This window comes from Panthera onca, chromosome D2 (genome assembly GCF_046562875.1).
Source record: "Panthera onca isolate mPanOnc1 chromosome D2, mPanOnc1 haplotype 2, whole genome shotgun sequence".
Taxonomy (NCBI): Eukaryota; Metazoa; Chordata; class Mammalia; order Carnivora; family Felidae; genus Panthera; species Panthera onca.
The window spans coordinates 74,116,026-74,122,819 of NC_138349.1; the positions used below are offsets into that span (position 1 = coordinate 74,116,026).

Consider the following 6,794-nt stretch of genomic DNA (forward strand, 5'->3'; position numbering starts at 1 on the left):
ATTGGGTGGGTTGGTTTTCTTTATTTGTTATTTTTTGACCTTCTTGTTTTTATTTTAATTCTAGTAAACATACACTGTTATATTCGTTTTAGGTGTACAACATAGTGATTCATCATTTCTATATATTACTCAGTGCTCAGTGTGTCTCCTTGCTTAATATTGACTTACAGTAGTTCTTTATATATTCCAGTTACATATGTCAGATATAATGTGTCACAAACATATTTTTCAGTCTGGGTCTCACCTATCATTTTCTTTTTTTTTTTTTTAATGTTTATTTATTTATTTATTTATTTTTTTTGAGAGAGAGAGAGAGAGAGAGAGAAGGAAGCAAAGAGAGAGAGAGAGAGGGAGACAGAAAACAAAGCAGGCTTCAAGCTCTGAGCTATCAGCACTAAGCCGGAGGCAGGGCTCCAACCCATCAACCCTAAGAGCATGACCGGAAGTCAGAGACTTAACTGACTGAGCCACCCAGGCACCACACACACACACACACACACACCCCTATCATTTTCTTAATGGCACCTTTAAAAAATATATTTTAATAAATTATAATTTATTTTCTTTAGCAATTATAATCATGAAATCTTTGCTCCCCTAAGGTTGCACAGATGCTCTGTCATCTTTAATAGTTTTCTTCCACGTTCGAGCCCATTTACTTGGTGTCAGGTGCACCAGGCCTGCATCACCAGCCTGGGTTTCTCTACCTGCGCCGATACTCCCGAGCCCGTGAAGCCCGTGCCACCCGCTGCAGCATGCCGGTGTCCTGATCCAGGAGCTTCTCCCGGTTCACCGGGTCCACCACGTCCTCCGCCATCAGCTTCATCCTGCGCTCCAGGGTGACCACGACCGCAGAAGGCCAGAGCAACGGCATGAGGCACGGCACCTCCCAAGCTGTCGCAGGTCACGGCACACACGTGGCGCGGGCTGAGCTTGATGAGCCTCACGCGATCCATGAAGGCGGCGAACGGCGTGGGGCGCATGCGCCATGAGGTCTGACATGCGCCGTGACGTCTCCGCCGTAGGGACAGTGGCGGTGCTCGTTGGCTTCCCAGCTTGGCGGTCTTGGCTTGGGGGCGGTCAGCGACGGGATCCGGAAGCTGGGCAGTGCTTTGTCTTTGTCCTGCGGGACCTGCAGTGGCCCGGCTCAGGCGTCTTCTGGGCCTGTTCCCCAGGCGGCCTTGGGCATGAAAGGTTGAGCTCAGTGTGCAGCTCAGTGTGCACGGTGGCCGCGTCCTCTTCCGGGAAGCCGTGCACTTGCCCCTGCGCCGTGGCCGCCGCGGCTGTTTCTGCACCTCACGCCCAGCCCCCGGCTGCTCCTGGATCCTCATCTTCAACGTGGTCTCCTTCTGGTGCGAAGTGTACGCCAGGATTGCCTCGCGCTCACGCAGGTAGCCATCTGGGGGTGACGAGCGGTCGTGGCAGGGCTGCGCACACAGGTGGCAGCCCTCGACATCTTGAGGGCTTGCTGGAATGTTCTGGGTCCTGCAGCCTGTGGCTTTTTTTCTCACTGTAGGGGCAGGCAGTCCCCACCCTGCAGGTCTTGCCATAATGCCTCCCTCACAAACGACTCCTTGTCCGTTCGTTGCTTCTTCAACTGTATCTATGCCTTGTTTTTTCTTTCAGAAACTTCGTGGCTTTATGTTTATGTGTGTGATCCACCCCAAATGAATCTTTGTGTTTTAGCGTAAAGTAGGAGGCACGGTTCATGTTTTTCTATGTTTATTTAGTTATTCCATTTGTTGAAAAGACCTTTCTTTAATGAATTGCTTTGGTGTCTTTGTTGAACATTATTTTGGTTGGGGCGCCTGAGTGGCTCAGTCGGTCAAGCGTCTGACTTCAGCTTAGGTCACGATCTCACGGTCCGTGAGTTCGAGCCCCGCGTCGGGCTCTGGGCTGATGGCCCAGAGCCTGGAGCCTGCTTCCGATTCTGTGTCTCCCTCTCTCTCTGCTCCTCCCGCGTTCATGCTCTGTCTCTCTCTGTCTCAAAAATAAATAAACGTTAAAAAAAAAATTAAAAAAAAAAAAAGAAAATTATTTTGGAATCTCTGTGTGTCTATTGCTGGACTTTATTTTTACACCAGTACCACTCTTAAATTATCTTAAATACTGTAGATTATAACGAATGTTGAGATCAGAGTTCTTTTTCAAGATTGATTTGGTTTGGCTAATCTTGGACCTTGTCATCTCCATATAAATTTTACAGTGAGATTACCCGTACCTACAAAGAAGCTACTGGGTGTTAAGTTTGGGATCGTGTTGAACCTATAGATTTGGGGAAAACGGGCATATTAAAAATACTGTCTTTCAATCCAGGAATGCGTTATATATGTCCGTTTATTCAGAGCTTTAAAAAAACTTTCTTTCTGCAATTCATCGTAGTTTTTAGCATATAAGTCTTACACTTGCTTTGTTAAATTTATTCCTAAGTTAAATTCTTTGCATTCTTATGAGCGAAACTATTTTTAAATTTTGTTTTGTTTATACCTATTACGTAGAGGTGCGATAGACTTTTGTATATTGACCTCATATCATGACCTCATATCAATATCAAGCTTGCTACATTCACTTATTGTAGTGGCTGGTTCGTAGACTCTTTGTGTGCATACATCATTAGGTCATCTGTGGATAATCACAGCTTTACCTCTGTTTTCTGATTTTAAGGTCTGTCATTTATTCCCTTGCCTTATTGTACTAAGATCTCCAGTACAATTTGAAGAGAAGTATACTTCAGTATACTTGCTCTGTTCCTGAAATTTGGAGGAAAGGATTCAGAAAGGTAGCAAAATATGCCACTTGACTTTCATTATTCAATTCAGTTCAACCTTTCATTATTATTCAAGGCCCCTCATTGTCTTGAAACCTACAAAGTTTGGTGTTAGTATAGTTATATCAGCTTTCTTTTGCATTATTTGCATGGACTATTTAAAAAAAGTTTCTTGTGAGTTCTTGTTTTCTTGCCTTTGTCAAAAGGTATCATTTGGTTTCCAAATATTTGGAGATACGTTGGTTGTCCTAATGGTACTGATTTCTAACTTAATTCTGGTGTAGTCAGAGACTATACTCTATATGATTTCAGTCCATTGGAATTACTGGGACTTGTTTTATAGTCCAGCATAGGGTCTGTCTTACTGATAGACTTGTAGAGGCTTTTGGTCTTGTGTAGGCTCTTGGGTTTAGGCTTTGTTAGAGTAGGTCTCTTTCTTGTTTTTCATGGTAGGGTAGGGAAAACTGCTCCTGAGATATGATCTTTACTTCTAAATCATGGCCCTCTGGTGTCCAGTGAAAGCAAGATGTGTTTTCCATGCCTCCACTAGAGCTGGACCCAAACCCAAACTCCATCTCCTCAGTCTGGGGCATTGCTGAAATCTCTATGCAGCCATCTCAGCCTTTCACAGTAAATTCTTTGATTCACCTCACACATGTGTAGTTCAGGTACAGCCAAGGATTGGGTCTCCCCTTACTATAATTTTTCTGTTCCAGGATTTCTCCCCCCCCCCCCAACCCCAATTTCCATCTCCTGTCTCCTCAGGCCCATACAGCTGAATCTTTCTACTTGAGCTCTGTTAAAGGTTATGCCGACTTAGAAGTGTCTTCAGGGGAAAGGCTGAATAAATGTGCATTTCACAGAAGTGGGTCCCTGGTTTGATTGCATGCCCTCCATCGTCAGCTTGCTTTCTTTGCTCATCAGTGCCTTCAGGTATTGTCTTCAGTATTTTATACAGCATTTATAATTGTTGTTTATAGGAAGATAGTCAAATATGTTTTTATTGGAAGTCTGAACCTGTGATTCAATTTAAAACACAGATGGAGGGGGCGCCTGGGTGGCTCGGCCGGTTAAGCGTCCGACTTCAGCTCAGGTCACGATCTCACAGTCCGTGAGTTCGAGCCCCGCGTCGGGCTCTGGGCTGATGGCTCAGAGCCTGGAGCCTGTTTCCGATTCTGTGTCTCCCTCTCTCTCTGCCCCTCCCCCGTTCATGCTCTGTCTCTCTCTGTCTCAAAAATAAATAAACGTTAAAAAAAATTAAAAAAAAACACCACAGATGGAGTGTAGATACCGCATTTGGAATCTTGATCTAGACCGTCTGGGTTTGCATCCTGGCCCTGTCACATTTAGCTATGGCCTCTTGCAGTCTTGTGTATTCTAACATTCTCACCTATAAAATGGAGGTGATAATAGTTCCTAAGTCACAAGGTTGTTGTGAGAATCAAACAAGTTAATTCATGTAAAGCTCTTAAAATAGTATCTGACTCTGACATTTGACAAATATTAGCCAAATCTCTTTGGAGGCCCCCTGTTTTTCTTTTGTGAATAAAGAGAAACACTTTATCTTTAGCTGTTTCTCTTTGACTTAATTCCAGAATGTGATTCCAGTTAATTAGGGTCATATTAAATTATATAACTTTGCTGGTTCTTATTCTAGTGTATTACACTTGAGGTAAATGATATTGTACATATACTTTGCATGCCAACAGAGCTCTTGTTAATTTTTTTTTATTATTATTTTAGAGAGAGAGAGAGAGCATGCACATGTTGAGTGAGGGAGAGGCACAGGGTGGGTGGAGAGAATCTCAAGCAGGCTCCAGGCTCAGCATGGAGCCTGACACGGGGCTCACTTCCACGACCCTGGGATCGTGACCTGAGCCGAAATCAATAGTCAGATGCTCAACTGACTGAACCACCCAGGCACCCCAGCAGAGCTCTTATTAACGATGTAGGTCGTTCAGTAATTTCTTTTATCAACCTTTTCCCCCTGAAAACTTAAGATTTGCTTTTCAATTGAAGGTATATTTAATGTGCTTTTCTCTTCAAAATGCATATTAAAAAATCTTCAAAGCTGAGTTTATAAACATGATGCCAGAAGTAAAGGAATGGTCATATTTTTGCTGCTTCGTTCACTTTTTAAAATAGAATCAAGGTAATATTTTTGAACTCCATTATCTCACTGCCAAATTGGGACTTTTTATTTTTATCTCCAAACAAGCACTTTTTTCTTTTGGACTGACCTTAAGTAGCAGTGAGTCACCGCACTTGTAAAGGCAAATTCCAAATCCAGGCAGGACAACAAAATATACTAATGTGGTAGCATGTGAGGGGTAGTATAAAATGCCGCTACAAAATGTGATCGTACGAGTTCAGGACTTGTCGCCCCAAAATAGGCTGCTTTGGTATATTGATTATTTTGAACTGTAGGCAACTGAAAAATAGCAAATGCAGAGAGAAGCTTATCTGCCTAAAGACAGATGCTCCACAAGGAACTCAATTGCCCTAGGTCCTCCTTGGGGAGTTTCATCAACCAGAAAAGATCAACTCCTGTAACAGGAGAGGAAACTAGAAGTCAACACCACACCCAGACAAACCATGTCCCAAACTGTCATACCTCCCATCTCTTCTTCTGAGGGCCCATGCATCTTTCCTAGAAATCATTTACTCTCCCCTGAGAGTATGTGCTTTGACTATAACAGAATTAGGTTAGAACTCAGTAGCATTAGGATAACCAACATATTAACACCTTTCTACAAAGCCCAGGGGTCAAAGAAGAAACCACAAGGAAAAATTTAAAAATATTCTATGCACACAACACAGAAGGAAGCTGATAGAGCTATATGTTCCCAACAGTTTGAGCTACGCGAAGTTGTGCTTGAGCTTTTCCTTAAGCCACACCGACTTGAAGATGTCAGTGATTAACTTGCTGTAATTCTAAATATTTGGAAATGAAAGACCTTCATAAAATATCCTTAGAGCAAGCTAGGTATCTGCAAAATTTGGAAATAATTTGCCACCACCTCGCCCGTTGCAATGGCTGTAATTGTTTCTTTCTCTACACCGTGAAGAGCTTATTTCTGCACCCCTTGACTCTGGGCTAGAATTGTCTCTTGCCCTGACCAATAAAAACGCAGCAGAACTCACGTGCCAGTTCCAAATTAGCTCTCGAAAGGCGTCGTGTACTTCCGCTGGCTCCCACACAGCTCTGACCAGCTGCCACGTGAGCAAGTTTGGGCCGGTTTGGAGGGTGCGAGCACACGGTGTGCAGATGAGCCTTTCCACGAGGCCTACCTTGACCTGTCAGCTCCAGCTGTGCCAGCAGCTGACCAAAAATACAGGAGCAGGTCCAGCTGGGACCGGCCCGGCATGGCCCGGATCACCAGAACCACCCAATCGTGCACACACACTCGTGAACTCACTAAACGATGGTTCCTTTCACTCCACTAATTTTGGTGGTGGTTTGTTACATAGAAATAACTGCCTGATACAAAAATTGATGCCCAGAAGGGCAGTGCTGCTATAATAAAAATTTTAAAAATGAAGCGTTGGCTTCATAGACTCCAAGTAAACCCCTGTTTTTCTGATCATCTTACACCTCTCAGTACTTAGAATAATCCAGGCCCCCCAGAAATTGAGGAAATACCTAGCTGACTCTCTGTTCCTCCTTCCCCTCAACAAAATCTTCTTCTAGAACTTAACGTGATTGCAGATAACTCTACTTCCCAGGAATCAGCAGCTGGGAGGATAAATAAGGAAGAAAAGGCCTTCTGGAGTCACAAAATTTAAAACCCAGTGTAGCGATGGGGTTTAATTACATTGTTTTCCCAGCATGTAATAAAAAGGTGCAGCGTGGCTGGATCAAACCTGGATGGAATTGCCGTAGTGGAAGGAGGGAGAGATTGCACAGCCAGAAAGCAACAGTACTGCACCGACTGTCGAGAGTCTTGACGTCACTAGGAAATGAGAGATCCACATGGAACGTGTGCACGCTTGCGCACATGCGCACACACCCTAGGAAGGACAAGCC

At 43.9% G+C, this 6,794-nt stretch overlaps 1 pseudogene; it reads right to left on the reverse strand.

Moving 5' to 3' along the window:
* Positions 1–665: 665 nt before the first annotated feature.
* Positions 666–6,135, reverse strand: LOC132684684 (nitric oxide synthase-interacting protein pseudogene; annotated as a pseudogene).
* Positions 6,136–6,794: the final 659 nt, after the last annotated feature.